Genomic DNA, 17645 nt, shown 5'->3' with positions numbered 1-17645 from the left:
TTGCAATAGATTCTTGATAACAATACTGCCTCCAGTTTTGTTCATCTCCAAACCATTACCACAATGACATTTCAAATAAAATCTGATCTTCTCTATCTCTCTCTTCTCCATTCTCTCTTCTGCTCTCTTAAGTTTTTTTTAGAGACATGCCATGGTCCTTCCTAGCCCTGAAGGCATTGCTTACTCACCAAGACTTTCATTATGATACATTGTTCTCACCAAAGTGCACCACTTAAAACTCCCCCATTGCATTATTTTAAAATGTCACTTATTGAAACTCTATTAAAGGCCAAGGATCAGACCAGCCATTTACTGTATATTCCTCATGTGTCCTTGCTTTTTGCCAGGAAAGTTCTTCATTTTCTTTGTCTAACTCACCTCCCATGTGAACCAAACAATACCTCCTTCTTTAGAAAACTTTCCTTAAAATTGAGATGAGCGCTTGGGTTCAATTCCATCATAACACTTGAAAGCTGAATATATAGTATTTAAGAGTTTGGACTTTGGAGTCAGGTTGCCTGTGATCAATCCTAACTCTGCATTTTACTGTCACATCTTGGGCAAATCATTTATCTCTCTAAATCACAGGTTCCTCCTCTGTTAAATGGACCTAATAATAGTATACAAGTAAAATCTCCAGCAGGATCTGGGACAGTACTCAGTAAAGTAATCAAACAAATGTTTTTGTACTGAAAGTATGACTATTCATTTCAAATTGGATAAACAAAGATGAGAAAGAGCATCCTATCAGATTAAATTTTTCTTCCAAGTGAATTTTAAAAATAAACAGTGAACTTCTAGAGCTGTCTGGTTTTTGGAGCTCAGAACTGGATATAAGGGATTGTTACCCTATTTGTTCCTCATGGAGTTGCAAGAATTAACTGATGTAATGCATGGAAAGCACTTAGAATAATAGTTCATGTTAGTATTAGACTAGGCCTTATCACACTGTCAAGGATTATTCATTCTCTCACCCACTCCCTGTTAGCCAATATACTCCTTGAGATAGAGAATTTTTATCACAGATCTTTGAATCCTCAGTTCTTGCCATACACCTGACACATTTTAGGCACTTGCTGAATGTTAAAGAATGAGTAATAGGCTTCAATCTATTTTTAAAATCAATGTTTTCAGTTTCTCAGAATATTTCACATCCGATATTATATTCACCCAAAATCCATGTAACATGTCTGGGATTTATCATTTAAAACAGTACCTATGCAATGCTTAAGAGACCATGACACTTAACTTCACCGAAGGAAAAGGTCAAGCTTGTTGCTCTTGTTTTTGTGTCAGTGCTGCCCTTAAATTTGGTATGAAACGTGTTCTTCCATTTATTTAGATTTATTGGAAAGAAAGGAAAGGTGATCATTAAGCTAGTGAAAATCTGCTGGAGAAAAAAAATCATCACCTAACTCCATGTGATTTTTTTTTTTTCACTGAAAGCTCTTAAGGCCTGTTCTGCTTTAATACCTACAAAGAGCCCCAATGATATTAAAGAGTATATTCAACAAACTATACCAGAACAAGTGTCTAAAAACAACATACATATGAAAAAGGAGCTCTTAAAATACAAAATTATCAGGGTGCCTGGGTGGCTCAGTTGGTTAAGCATGGACTCCTGATTTCAGCTCAGGTCATTATCTCAGGGTTGAGAGATCAAGCCCTGCATGGAACCTGCTTACAATTCTCTCTCCTACTCCCTCTTCCCGTCTCCCTCTCTAAGAAAATAAAAAATAAATAATAAAACATAAAATTATCTAAAAGAAACAACCACAATATTTCAACCTAGACAGTCTGCCCCACTGCAGTTTCAGATGACCTTAGAAGAGTCCCACAATTGGATCAGATACTGTATTCTGACCTTTTATCGTCTTATAGAAAATAAAATAATTCCTCAGATTTTAAAGGGTTGGGACTATGGGACAAAGGCAATCCATCAACCTTTCACTCCGTGGCTTCATTTTTAAAATGAGCTTCATTATAAAAATCCACCTCTTAGGGCATGTTATTTGAGTCTCTACCACAGCAAAATACAAGAGAGAAGTCCATTTTCTAGTCTGAACAATTGCATATGTTATTTTCCATATCCTTGATGAAACAGGAGATATGGATATCTTTTGTGCACTTTTATTTCACGCTTCTATATGTACTGTGTATAGTGCATGCAATTCTCTTTGACATTTTAGCGCTAATATCTTTTATATCCTTTAATATTTCTAATTGCAATAATGTTTATTGATATTATAAATATGTGTCAAGTTCTATGCTTAGAGTTGTGACGGTTATAAGATAAACGAGAGAATTCTTTTCTGGAAGATACTTATAGATGTTGCTTTCTCATAAAAACAATACACATAAATGTACATCTTTATGTGTGTTCATAAAGAGATCTGCGTGTGAATATATTATACAAGAGCGTGTGTGTGTGTGTGTGTGTGTGTAGACATGCATATGTATGCATATAACCTCTCTACGCTGGATGTGTAAGGATGTTAGGTAGCAAGATGGTGACTCATTTACACCTGTGTTTTGTTTAGTTCTTGAGAGGCAGGAACCAATTTAGGAGTACAGCAAAATCTTTTTTTCTGTCATTGAGAAAGCCACCTTTTTTAAGATCCGAAAAGGATTTTCTCTTCTGATGATATGGTTAGAGTGCCTCTTCTCTCTCTATTATACCCTTTCCAAGAATTTGAAATGGCTTTTACTCTAAACCTCATTTTGAATCATTCACTTTTACTTGATGAGTTCCCTTCAAATGCAGTAATTCTTTTCTCACTGTTTCTCACCATGGGGGCTCTCGTCCCAGGAATCACTGAAAGTGTTCAGAGGAATTGGAGGAAGATTTTCATCCACCAACCCGTCATCATTCACCTTCCAGGGTAGCGTGCACCCCAATTCAACAAGCCAACAGTTCTTCCCTTCTTACGCTCATTATTTGTCCTTTAGCCTTTGGCCTCTGAGATCCCAATCGGATTGCTGGCTGGATATGAAGAGAAATTTGACCTCAAGACCGGAAGATGTTGCTCAAGAGACATCAGAGTGGCAAGTGAGGAAGAATCCTGATCTCACCTGTCCTCATTCTCCCTTCTCTTTCTATGACACATCTTCTGACATCTCGGCTTCCTGCCCTTGCTTCCAAACTGCAAGCTTTACTTACCCTCCTCTCCAATAGACTCATCCTGCTTTCTTTTATTCTTCACAGTAGCAATTAAAAGTTTTAAAAAATTATAACTTGTAATCTTCTCCCTGACTGCAAGTGTATATTTTAATTACAATCAGCAATGTCCCGCTCTGGGGAAAACATTTGCTCTTTGTATTCACTGCTCTCATTCTTCCCTCCTCTAATTATACCCAGCACCTCCCTCATCTCTGCCTTCTTTCCTCTCCTCCCTTCTCTGGGGGCCTGGATGGAGTACAACTGGCACGGAAATATATTTAAAGGCTCCTGCTTTTAGTGTTATTTAAACATGTTGCACGTGTCTTCCCACAAATGATAAGAATCCATTCACTCATTCAGAATGTTCCTGTAAGATAAAGTGGGACAAAGGAGGGAGGCAAGGGGCAAAATGGATATATTTGCAGTCACCAAGGAATGGCTGCTGGTGTGAGTAGCATCCTGGGGCTCTGTGGCAGATCGACCGAGTTGAGTAGGACCTACTTCTCTGTTGACCGGTTCTGCTTCTCTGTCTTCTAATCTGGTGTCTGCATGCTCCATCCTCACCCCAGTAGACTCCAAGACAAAATGATAAACTAAATATGGGCCCGATATTTGTGTCTTCCCAAAGTTCATATGTTGAAGCCAAACCCCCAGCGTGGTGGTATTAGGGGGGTAGACCCTTTGGGAGATGATTAGACAGGAGGGGTGGAAACTTCAGGAATGAGATTAACGCCTTTACAAAAGAGGCCCTAGAGGGATCCTTCATCTCTTCCACCATGTGAGGACACAAGGAGAAGACAGTCATCTATGAACCAGGAAGTGAGCTGTCACCAAACAAGAAACTTGCCACCATCTTCATCTTGGACTTCCCAGCCTCCAGAACTATGAGAAACAAATGTTTGTTGTTTAAGCAACCCAGTCCATGGTATTTTGTTTATACCTGCAGCAGACTAAGACACTCACTCAAAATTATCATTTTGAAAGTGGGACATGACTATTCTTAAAAGTCACAGAGCTATGAAAAACAAAATGATTGGATTGTGATTGGAAACCTTTGAGAAACAGAATTCTCTAGAAGAGAAGATGTAAATCATTCAGATATATATATTTCTAACTAACAATGTTAGGAAAAAATAAATACTGATGAGACACACACACACATATATATACATATATATATTTTTTTCAGGACAGAAAAATAGGAGCACAGAGATTGATTTGCCCTATTTCTTTAAATTTCCATTTCCTTTGGTACTACCTAATTGCTTTAGTGGCCCAGCACCTTTGCCTAACCTGGTTTCTTAGTGTGCTGTGCTTCCCTCTATCATAGCACTGAATACCCCGGATTGCAGTTGTCTATTTAGTTACCACTCTTTGCTTCTAGGTTGAGATCCCCTTGATGACAAGGAAGATGGGTTTTGTTTTTAGTGCCCAACTGACATAACAAAGAATAGTTAGAATTAGCCCTGCTATATGGACACCAATCAACTTCCTAGCCATCCCTACACATCCTTTACCCTCAAGTAAAGGCAGTGTGTATATTTGAAGTGCAAATCCAGCTTCAAAAGTCAGAGATATATGGAGCTCAGCTCTGAAGTCAGACATATTATTACCATCAAGCTTTCTGCACGTACCCCTGCTATACCCTGAGCGCTTGGCAGTGCTTGACTGGAAATTAATGCTCCTTCCATGTTCGTTGATTGAATGTTTTCAGGCATAAAAAATGAATCAGTTTGGCATGATACACCAACAGAAGAGAAAATTCCATCTAGAATGTTATAAGAAGCTCCTGGCCTGAATACCAAATACTTGTAACAAAAGGCTTTCTTCAGGTCTAATTGGATTTATATTCCTAAATTCTCCTCTCTCTGTCCCCATTGAACAATTCTAGAGAAAAATCCCTGGAAAAGTTTTCATTATTCCATATTTAATCTAATCTAGCAACATGTTATCATATCTCAAAATCTTTCCTGAATGGAGTAGAAAAACTCCAGTTTGCCAGCACAAATGAAGTTACTCTTAGCACTTTTTCCTTCCTTGAGATTTTTCCCGCCAACCCTCTGTTATCTAAGGTAAAGTGGAACTCAAGCAATTTTTAAGAAAGAAGAAATGATATTAGAAGAACCTCAATCATAATCATTAATCTTCTCTAATATCCCTACAAAGTATTTTCCCTAGAAGTTTGAAATTGCATGGTATTTTTAAGTGGCCACACAAATACCAATATATTGGAGCGTACTCTGTTAAAATGCAAAAATATCCACCTCTAGCCTTATTTCATACAGCAGGCAGAATGATTCTTTCAAAACTTAAAATGATGATGACATCCCTTTTGCTCTCAACCCTTCCCGGATTCTCTTCATATTTTGAACACAATTTAAAGCCTTTGCTTTGGCCATAGTTTGCCCTGGGGAAGCCATCTGCTACCTCTCTCTCCCTCCCCGCCACATTGGCCTCTGTCTGTCCCTTGAACAGACAACACACCTTGCTGTCCCTCCTCTTGAGATGCTACTAACCCACCTGTTTTCCTGGCTCCCTAGCTAATTTATTGTAGGCCTCAGCTCTGAGGGGGGTGGGGGGTTCCTCCTTAGAGAGGCTTCTGTCTCACATTCCTTTCTGACCTGGACTCCTTCTTCACAACACTATGTGTGAAATTGTCTGCTTATGTATTGACAGTCTATCTTCCCCATTAGAATATAAGTTTCACGGGGGGAGAGACCCCAGTTTGTTCACCGGTGTTAACTGCGGCACCTAAAAGAGAATTTACTCCCAGTAGAATTAAAAAGGGAAAGTGAACCATAGAGGTTGCATCCTTCGCAAATATTTTATTGACCACATGAAGAAACCAAGGCTCAAGATTAAATGAGTCATCCAAGGTCACAGTTAATCAGCAGCAGAACTGGATCTCAGTTATACTTACTTCTGGCCCAATAGCTTTTGATTATAAGAAAGAAACATGAAAGAAAGGAATGCCCATGCTGACTTCCAACTTGTCAGAAACTAACACTTTATGTTTTCCAGAAAAGTCTGTCTGTAAAAGCTGTAAGAGTTTTTAATCTCAGTTTATTTTTGTTTTCCTCCCATTCACCAAGAGTAAGTCCTAGTGTGATTTTGCAAATCCCAGAACGTGAAAGCTAACAGGGTGTGACAGCTGGTGTGTCCCATGCTCCTCACACTCAGTGGTCTGTAACAGGGTAAATGACACAATTACCTACTGTAATTACTGCTGCTGACAATACAGTTTCCCTGGTGAATGCGTTATGAAATTCAGAACTGCTTTTCTTGTCAATCCAATCCAAATCTCTTCCTACATATTTTGGGCAATATTTTGCTAAATAAATATATAAAAATTAAAGCCCAAATCTAAGCGGACCCTGATTACTTAGCGTAATTCAGGTACTTTGTATGCATTCTGCTTTCATCTAATTTTTTTGCACGAAAATGTGAATCATTTTAACAAAGTTTTGCTTTAAATCAAGAATCCGTTCTCACTGGTTACAAAGACACACAAAATACTTCACAGAAATACAGATACACCAAAAGAGTCAGAAATGAATAAACAAAGCATTGGCCAAAATCTTGGTCTACAGCAGTCTGCTCTACAAACTTGTTACTTATTTCATTTCGACTCTAAAGGCACTTAAGAATACTTACAGACACAAACAATTGTAGTATTTGACTGTTCTAAGTTTGGCTGCCAGCCAAAATCCTATACCAATTACAGGTAGGCTGTCAAAAAATAAAAATGCAGAGGGACACACTGGTCTACAGATATAACTTATTTTACTTTTCTTCAAAAAAGACTGCAATTACCAAATTCCCATTCTAAGACTGGGATTAGTGGATTGAATACCTTAAATTTAGTATTAAAAAGAATCCCACTTAGGAGAAAGTAGCACAAATTCTTTTCGCAAGCATAGTCAAGGAACACACTCTTTTCTCCCTATGGATAACACCAACATGTTAACAGAAGTACATTAGCAACTAGATGATTTTGATTTTGCAAATAAGTGGTTCCTGCTTTAATGATGCAATATATTCCTGGAAACCACACCAGAAGGCCGATTATCATTAAATGGAACTAATCATGTTCTTATTGGCTTCACATGTTCTACCAAGGTCTGGCACCATCAGCAAAAACCAAAGAATAAATGGGTGAGGAGGTCAAAAGCAAAGGACGTGTGCCTGATAATCAATGTTGAATGTGCTCAGTGGTGAAAAGAGGGCTGATATGCAATTCAAGCACATAGTAACTTGAAAGAGTGATCTCTATTCCATAGCGACACAAAAGAATCGGACCCATCGTACCTTTTCAATTTAATATTCCCTTTCTTTGTAACAAAATTAGAGGAGGTAAGTGCCATCCACACCTCAAGATGGAAGCACTAGAGGAATATCAAGAATGATGAGTCAAGATAAGGATATATATCTCTCTGTATACAGAGTAATGTACTAAGAGGAGAAAATTTTACATTTTAATATATACCAACATGCAATGCTAGTTAATGAAGCAATTAATATAGGATGATTACTTTTGCAAGTGAAAGCCATGGTAAATCAGTAAATCCTTTCTGAATATTTTAGACTTTCCTGTTACCCAGTGGTTTCTAACTAATTGTAGCATACCCACCCATAAGGTAGACAGTGGTAAACCATTCAGTTACTTCCTCCTGTATGACACAATCAAGGTCAAAATTCAGTCTCATGCAAGCCGAGATTGAAGTGCTAAATCCATTATTCCAATTTCCAATCCCATTGTACCCTATATAACTCTCCCAACCTGAGAACTGCCCTCAGTTATTGGTCAGTATTTTGTCTCAAGGTGTTTGGAACTGCTAATTTGTCTACCTATTTGGACTAATTTCTATCTGCAATATTCTTCTGCAGGCTTTTCCTCCTTCAAGAGCCCAGTGAGGCCTTATCTGATCACATAATCTAAGTAGGTCCTCAGTGCTGGTATCCATAACATAACTTCGTAGCAAATAGCATTTAATAACACTCATCCAGTTATTTGTTTACTAGTCGTCTACCCCCCTACATAGCAAAGTCCATCGAGAATTGTTTGACTAGCACTGTGTCCAGCCCAGAGCAGGTTTTTAAGAGATATGAACTAGATTAATGTGTCCTTTTCCCCCTCTCTATGCCTTTTATCACACTTCATAATTTTAAATTTGAAAATTTTCTAGGTCTGGAGACTAGTAAATATGCAGTTGAGGGATAACAGCTTCTCCAGTCAATGTAGAATAACTGCATAATATCAGGTTTTTATTTGAATGCAGTTTTATTTCAGGAGACATGATATTTTAGAGTATCTAAATTTGGATGAAAAAAAGAGTCCAATAATATAATTTCATTCTACTGTATTAATTTTACTTAAGAGTGAGAATTATTTCTATAAAAATAGGCTAAATTATAACTTTCAAACTGAAGTGTGAAAGGGTATAATTTCAATTTCAGCCTATTAACAGAGTCCACTGTAAAGGCAAAATACTGGATCAGCGCAGTTTAGTGTATCTTTTTAAAAATCACTTGGAAATCACTTCAGAAGAATTAGAAAAACAAGTTTATTGAAGATATGCTTCCTATTAATGGGATTATCCAGTCAAGAGAATTAGCTGAAACCAGATTGATTTTTAGAGGATTAAAATATGAAGTTACAGAATGTACTGTGTTTCAGAGAAGGGCACAGGGTTGTGTTGTTCTTGCAGTAATGAACTAGAGGTAAGGGCATCACAAAGATGCCAGAGGCAAGTTGGCCTGGAAATGTACAGATGTCACCTTTGTAGTCACATACATTACTACAAGGTCTTTATGGACAGACTCAGCATTTCAGAGATGGATTGGGCACATCCAATGAAATAATACACGGAAACTCTGGCACTTCTGGGTTAAAAGGTTATTTTCCTCGTTCATTTTTATGAATTTTATGGTAATTGAATAAAAATGCAGACAGAAAATATTTATTAGCAAATCTTTTCCCCCAGACATCGCCAGCAACCAAACAGACTGGCTTGCATTATCTTCTATTTGCCAATACTCTCATATATTTTCAACTCCACTGCAACTGTTACTTCCTAACCTAGATCTAGAAGTACATGAAGGTTTTAGAATATCGGTTTCCTTTGGAAATTTCTTTCTTTTTCTTTTTAATTTGGGATCTTTTTTTTTTTATTTTTATACACATGACAAGATTTTACACTGAGAATAGTTAAATGGTACAAATTTACATTCATGACGAATGTTAAAAAAATAGAAATTTCTTTTCTAATCTGCCTTTGTCCTTCTGAAAAGATTCCCATAAATAGAACTGACTTGACGAAAAAAGTATCTTTTAAAAAGACAGGCTTACTGGTTACATGTTATAATAAATAATGAAGCACAAATATGTGATCCTATGTTACTAATAGCCACATTAATTATGTTGAGGTTGGTTCATTATCCATACAGCAGCAATATTTATATGCATATTTTGCATATTTAACATTCTACTATTTGGGGTATATATAATTTATATTGTTATAATCAAGTAGAGTTGGTATGAACAGGAAAATGCCTCATCTTTTGCTGGCGTTTATAATCAAGCTTATGTTTAGCTACTACCTGTTGAACTTCTACAACATATGAAGTACTATAACATGTGATTTACCTTGTTCTTTGATTTGATCTTCACAACAATCCTATGAAATAGGTATTGGTATGAGGCAAATGAGGTGTACAGGAATTCATCTAAGGCTATACCTTTGAACTGGGGGAGCTAGGATTCAAAGTCAGATCTGTGGAATTCTACGTGTGAACTTTTAAACACTAAAATAAGACCTAATCAATCTAATTATCTTCTTCATTCAAAATGTTGTATCTTATGAAAAGTAAATATACCACCCCTTAACTGTCCCAGTCATATGGCTACACTGTGGATTTGGTTACCCAAAGGCACTATTCCAATATTCAAGATCATATAATCGGTATTTCTTATGAGTTTCACTCTGGGACCACCCTTTAAAGTCAGGGGCATGTCCTATTATAAGCATTCCACTTTACGGATGAGATTTAACTAACACACATCAACAGAAGAGTCATAATGAAGAGACTTATTCGGAATAATAAGTGAGGAAAGAGTGATTTTTATAAAAAGGATACTCCCACAGATTTAGTAGTCTTATGAACATTGTTTTTTGAGTAACGTTGAATGGAACCGAGATTAGACATGTCCTGTGTTTCAAGGGGCAAAATAAGATTGGCTTCAGTCAATGATCCAGAAACACAGTATTTATTCCATGATAACTTCTTTTGTATTAGCCTCCTTGCCTAAAATCCCCTTTCTTCACCCAATTGACCCAAATTATATCCTTCTTGAAATACCTAACTCATATTTCATCACTTTAACAAAAATGTTTCTGAGACAATCCCCATTAAATTCCTTATCCTCATAACTCCTAGGAAATATCATATTAGCTTCTTTTGATTACTCTTATTTGTTATAAAAACTTTCAAACAAACCTCTTTGAGAATAGGACCTGTATCTTTTGAAAATGAAAATAGATATCTAAAAAAAAAAGATATCTATAAAAGCTACTAAGTAAGCAAATTAATAAAGTAATTAAAAGCAAAATTTTCACACATTATGGGAAAACACACTTGAATATCCCTTGGTTTAAGAAAGAATCCCAATGGAAATTATGAAATACTTAGAACTAATGACATAGAATATTAAAATAAAGATTAGATAGAAATTTACAGATTTAAATACATTCATTGAGAAAACATGGCTTTCAAAACAGCAGACATGGGCATCAGTATTTATTAGTAGTGTGATTTTAGGCAAACTACTGAATATTCCAATGCTTCATGTTCATCACTTATGCAATGGAGCTCATAACACCAAATGTATTATATTATTTTGAAGATTAAATAATATGTGTAAAATATCTAGAACTATGCTTGACACATTGGAGGAATTATTTTTTAATATTATCAACACTTTCACTGAAAAAGCCAAAAAAACCCAAAGTGATGAAGAGAACTGACATTTAACTAGTGGCATTAACACATTTAAAGGGAGAAGAAAGTGGCTGCACAGTTTGCATTCCCACCAATGTTCATTCCCTTAGTGCGAGAAGGTTCCTCTTTCTCCATATCCCAGCCAACACTTGTTTCAAAACAAATGAGCCAAGGAGAGAGAGAGAGAGAAGCAAACCAAGAAACAGACTCCTAACTATAGAATCAAACTGATGGCTACCAGAGGGGAGGTGGATGAGGGGGTGGGGTGGGTGAAATAGGTAATGGGCATTAGGGGTGCACTTGCTGTGATGAGCATGGGGGGCTATATGGAAGTGTTGAATGACTATATTGTACACCTGAAACAAATATACTGTGTGTTAACTAATTGGAATCAAACAAAAACTTTAAAAAAAGTGTTAATAAACATATAAGTAGAAGCCTTTGGAAAAAAATAAAGGGAGACAAAATAATATGTGCACTAAGCCTGGAAAAGAGAAATTGAAGGCAGTGGAATTTGCTATCTTCCTCCTTCATTATCTAGGGAAAGAGCACACTGACCAAAATACACCAGTATTCCAGTCTCCTTATAATCATCTCATTAATTCTTTTTGCTGTAACTATAATTCAATTATCCCTCCAGTTTTTGTACCAAAGGAGAATGTTGTAACTAGGCCAGAGAGAGAAATAGTCTTCTTGACTACACTAATAGAAGAGGCTAGCAGTGAAAATTGTGTGTATTAAAAAAATAGGAAGAAAAGGAAATAGGATAAGAAAATAGGAAGAAAAAATATGACCCCATAAAGAAGTAGGGGGAGGAACATGCAGATAGACAAAATAAAACCTACAGTGGTCTGGTTGTTACAGGTCAAGAGGCGAGGGCAGTGGTATAAAATGCCAAAAAGATATAAGCAAAGGGATTTATTATTTTAAAAAAGATTGTATTTATTTATTCATGAAAGAGAGAGAGAGAGGCAGAGACATAGGCAGAGGGAGAAGCAGGCTCCCTGTGGGTAGCGTGATGTGGGACTTGATCCCAGGACACCGGGATCAAAGGCAGGGACTCAACCACTGAGCCACCTAGGTGCCCAGAGCAAAGGGATTTAAAGTAGGCATTTAGGAGGTCACTGATGATTTCCATGGGAGCAGATTCAGGAGAAGAGAGAAAGAAGCCAGGTTAGAAGAGGTAAGTGGTAAAGAAGTGCTGGTGAAGCCAAGTAGTAAACCATGTTCTTTACATATTTTACCATTAGTTAGCTAGAGCGAGGTCCTCTCCATCCTATAAAATGCCAAATCCACAGGAACTATTTTACTCCGGGTGACTAGAAGTCAGTCAAGAGAAGAGAGAAGTCACAAAAGGTAATACATATATATCTTAAATACTTTTAAGTTAAAATATATAAATGAATATTTACTTGTCAGTCTCGAATGGAAGCCAAGTCTTTTGCTTTGAGTTTCTTAAAGTGTTCCTTTCAGATGTCATACCAATTATGTATTCTGTAGGAGTTCCAGCATTAATTTATTTAAAATGGAACGAAAAATTAAAGGCACCTGCAGAACAATCTGTAGAATTGTAGATTTCTATGATTTTTCCCAATGTTTTATAGCTTTCTTGCCTACCCCTAATTTGATAACACATGGCTTGCCTCAACCAAGTTTTTCCTACATTTTCAACTTACTTTTTTTTATGTGAAACATTTTCTTTTTGAGAAATATTAGCTTATTTGGTGGGTTGGTTAAGTTTTGGTTGGCTAAACGTACTTCTACTACATAGGGAAAATTGCTACCTTCCTTTCCACACTCATACTACCCCTGTAAAATTCTTTACCCTAAGGGAGAACACATTTGGGTATAGTAAGAGGTTGCCAGCTGAAAAGCTCTGCCTTAAAATAAGTCTATTAATTGATTATATATCCTAATATAATTGACACTGATCCAATTCCTTCTTATACAACTTAAAGAGCTACTTTAAATAAGAAAATGTATGTGAAACACCCTGAAAACTGTAAAGCACTTATAAAAGTAATTATTATTAGAGAGATGATTTATACCACTTGTCATTTGGCTTTAACCCTTCTGTTTACCCAACAATTGTTTATTGACCACCTATTGTATACCAGACATGACTGGACACTGGATATACAATGATGAAAACACAGACATGTTTTCTGCACTTGTGATGCTTACAATGAAGGAAAAAGGAATTAAACAGATGGACAGACAAGCCACAGTGAGTGTTATAAAAGAAAAAGTTTTGGATGTTTTGAGAATAACACAGTAGACCAATATTAAATTAGCTGGTCCCAGATAACCCTTAAAGATCTGAAGAATGAGTTACAATCAGTCCAGCAAAAACAGAAAGAATTGTTGCAAGCAGAAAGAATAGGATGGGCAAAGGCTCAAATGTTGGCAAGAACCTCATGAGTTTGAGGCCTGAAGAAAAGCTGGGTGTCTAAAGAGATATGAGACAGAGGGATTGACATGAGAAAGGGCTGGAAAGGTAGGCAGAAGTCAGATTGTACAGCACCCTTTAGGACACATTAAGAGATGACCTATTTTTTACCTTAAGATCAATGGGAAGTCACCAAAAGGTACTAGAGATTTAAAAAAAAATCACTGTGCAGTGGGGAGAATGGGTTGGAACAGGGCAAGTATGGAAGTAAAGAGGTCATTAAAGGATGGGGTCCTTGATTACAGTGGGACATGGGACATGGAGACACATAGAGAAAAAAATACAGATGAAATTGATAAATTTACTAATAAATTAGATTATTCTATTAGTTTGGGGTGAGGGAGAGACAGATGGCAAAAGAGAGATGAAGATTTAAGCCTCCTTGAGGATTAGGCCTGCCTAGAGGGGAAAGTAGAAGAGAAAGTCTACACATAGCAGATATGATTGTAAATAATAACAAAAGGATAAACCACACAACTGCATATATTTGCTTGACATTCATGAACCTCTGCAAACTAATCCTTTTGCAGCTTTGTTTCAGCCACTCCATCACATCCCATTCCTGACACACACATAAATCATCCTAAGTTGAACTGGACCACTTGCTATTTCCTAATAAGGCCTTGAGTTCCTTTCCTTGTTAATCTTGACATCTTACTTATTCTTCACAGTCACTATGTACTCAGAATGCTCAATCTAGAAATGAGTCATGTTTGACTCCTCCCTTCCCCTCGTTCTGTACAACCCATAAATCACAAGTCCTGATGATTCTCCTTCAAAGTATCAATCTGTCCACTTTTCTCCATTTCCAGGGCTATTACCCCGGTCAGGACCATCATTATTAACTGCCTAGAAGAGTCTCCTAACTGGCCCTTCCAATTCCACTTTCGCCCTCCAACCAAACCATTTTCCAGTTTTTACAGGCATATCTTTAAAATATAAATCCGATCGAGCCTTTCCTTTGCTTAAAATACTTCAGAGTCTATGATATCTAGACTAAAATCCAAGCATTTTCCTTGGTTTAAGATTGCATGATTTGGCCCCATCCTATCCTTCATTCTTACCTATGCCACCATCTTCTTTACTCACTATGCTACAATCCTGATGCCTCTTTTTCACTCCCTCCAACACATTAACCTTTTATGCTAGCTGAGGGCAGCTGGATATGCCTGGCAGTCACTATCTTTTCCCTAGTATACATTTCCAAAAGGAAGCTGGAAATTCTTCGGGGTCAAAGACTTATTTGTACAGTCCCAGTGTTTGATATAAAACTCATCTCCCCTGATGACTTGAGAGGCAACCTAAAACCATGTGGATTAAAATGCATATTACTCAAAGCGAATGCTCAATAAATATGTGCCAATTGTTTCACAAATATGAAAGGACTAAGAGACAATTTTCATGAACTTTCAAGCTATCATCATCATCATCACCATCGCTGTAATTTATTGAACACTTACTATGAGCCAGGGACTAAATGAAACACTTTTCACTGAATCTTTACAACAACCTCACAAGGTGGAAGCTGTCATCCCAATTGTAATAATAATGATAAAAACTAAGGCTGAAGGGGTAAATATTTTGTTCATTGTTATTCAGCAATTAAATAACAGAGCTGGGATTTTAACCCTGATCTGTCTGTCTCTACAAATAATTAGTCATTCCACCTTCCTGAATTACTAAGAGCTTAAATTAAGGACTTACGTTTTCTCTGACTTTGGGGGAAAAAAACATTTTAACAATCCCAAATTTGTAAAAATCAGTACATGTCTGATCAGTTTGTACATTCTCTACATTGTTTAGATATCTTACGCTGATAGTGCACTGCTTCAGTTGCTATTTTCAGAACATGGTTGCCTAGCAACAAGCATTATCAGACTGAATGATATTCCAGATTGCATTTTGTTATAATATAGTTAACACAGTATTTACATAGAAATATTTGAGGAACAACGTGAGCAAATTTAGTGAAATGAATTACAAAGCAGGAACTCTACAATAAAGCATAAACAATAAGGTGGAAGCTTTTCTGTCCAGGAACACTTTGGTTTTCAAATATTTCCAAGTCATCAAATGTATGTGGAATCCAATGTGGTTGGGAGTGATAGCAGGGAACTGAGGATGGTAAAACTTGAAAATTGAAGCAGTTAATAGTAGTAAGGTCGGAGAGAACTATGGTTACTTTATGAAGGGGGGGAAAAACGCTCCACAGATATCAGATCCTATTCAGGATTCTCACAGCTACCTTCTTTTGGAACCAGATGTAACTGAGAAGGAACATATGGCTAGCTCCACACAAAGCCATCACCATGAGCAAAATAAGCAAAACAAAGCACACACTGAAAAATAGTGACTTCAATACTATCATCTTCTGACATGGAAAATAAATTCATGGGTAAATATGGGTACGGAATACACACCCAAAGCATGAGCCAAGAACAATGTGAAGGGATGACACCTCCTTGTCAGCTAAATCGTATTTCTCTTCCCTCAGCTTATTTATTAAAACAATCTATTTCCAGAAGTAAGTGATGAAGTCAATTGTAAAATTCAAGCAAAATTACTTCATGATAAAAAAGGGATTTGAACAAAATGAAGGATAATGAAATGATTCACTTTTTTTGCAAGACATCTAGTAATCCCAGTGTCTGATATAAAGCTCATCTCCCCTGATGACTTGAGAGGCAACCTAAAACCATGTGGATTAAAATGCGTCTTTTAGGACTGATGTGTTCTTAAAAAAAAAGAATAGGGAGAAAAAAATAAATTATATTGAAGAAGGAAAGGGAGAAAAAAATAAATTATATTGAAGAGGGAAAGGAGAGAAAAGAAATAATAAACAGAGTAAGGTGGCAGACTGAAAGATCCCAGGATTTGCCATCTGAAAAGCTAGTCAGGGGCCTGGCGTTTAAAAATTGTGAGGTCTTGTACCAGTTTAATTTCTGGAGTAAAAATTTTCTCCTCTGTGAAATGGAGATAACATTGCCTGCCTTGCCTAATTCACAGATTTCTGTGAAGCTAGAAAAGATCGATCAGTGAGGTCACTGTTGCACTTTCTCACAGCTCAGTTTATGAGTCCCAAGGGATGGGTGTGAGCAGAGAGAACAGGCTGGTAGTTTGTCATCTAGGCAAGGGTTTCCAGACAATTCTTAACTTGATAATTATGCTATCCAACCTGAAAAAGATTTTGAGAACTCATATAATTTATTAGAAATCAATGAGAAAAATATCAGCAGCCAAAATAAATAAAAGGGTTAAGGGTTATGAGCACACAATTCACACACACACACAAAAGAAAACCAAAAAGCAATATACATATAATAGAACAATGTTCATATTGTAAATAAAAGACATTTAAAAATACCAAGATAGGTATATCTTGGTATTTTTGCAAACCTATAAAATTTATAGGTAAAAAAGGGAAAAAGTATCAGCACAAATGAAAGTTCAGACAACCAGCCTTCTCATATACTGCTGGTGAATATAAATTGGTATGAACTCTCAGAGGGCAATTTCATATTATATATCTCAATATCTCAACAAAAATGTACAGAACCTAGGTCTAATCATTCTCTTCTATTTCTAGAAACGTATCCTAAGGAAATTATCGCAGAGAGGCTTACAAAAATTCCTGCACCACATATTATCTGAGACTGACATTTTGAAATCAAAATTTCAACTCTACATGACTGGCTAAATAAATTAGAATTTATTCTATAGAGTGTTATGCCATCATCATAAATTATGTTGTAAAGTATTGTTGGTATAGGAGAAAATATTTTACTAAATTAATAATTTTAAAAGTCAAAAAAACAGTATTACAGTATGATTCCAATTTAATTTAAAAAGGTACACATATATTGTATACACTGATAAAAGAATAAAACTATTTCTAAAGTATTAACCAGCAGTATCTCTAGGAGATGGGATACTGGGAGATTTTAATTTCCTTTCTCCCTCTTTGGGCTTCTCTGTATTTATTTTACTGGAGATATCTATTACATCTGTATCAGAAAAAAAATAAGATTCATATACAAA

The 17645-nt window shown here is 36.4% G+C and overlaps 1 protein-coding gene and 1 long non-coding RNA gene across 4 annotated transcripts in view; both read right to left on the bottom strand.

The window, feature by feature from the left end:
* NELL2 (neural EGFL like 2) overlaps nucleotides 1-17645 on the bottom strand; it is a 319702-nt gene that overhangs the window by 109001 nt on the left and 193056 nt on the right. The gene's annotated exons all lie outside the window — the stretch shown is intronic.
* LOC144296962 (uncharacterized) lies at nucleotides 10266-15441 on the bottom strand. The gene is made up of 3 exons (XR_013363925.1): nucleotides 15312-15441; nucleotides 12403-12477; nucleotides 10266-10369 (listed from the first exon to the last, which is right to left on the bottom strand). It is a non-coding gene; the product is annotated as an uncharacterized LOC144296962 (long non-coding RNA).

Source organism: Canis aureus, chromosome 25 (assembly GCF_053574225.1).
Source record: "Canis aureus isolate CA01 chromosome 25, VMU_Caureus_v.1.0, whole genome shotgun sequence".
Taxonomy (NCBI): domain Eukaryota; kingdom Metazoa; phylum Chordata; class Mammalia; order Carnivora; family Canidae; genus Canis; species Canis aureus.
This window is presented reverse-complemented; position numbering and strand designations above follow the sequence as displayed.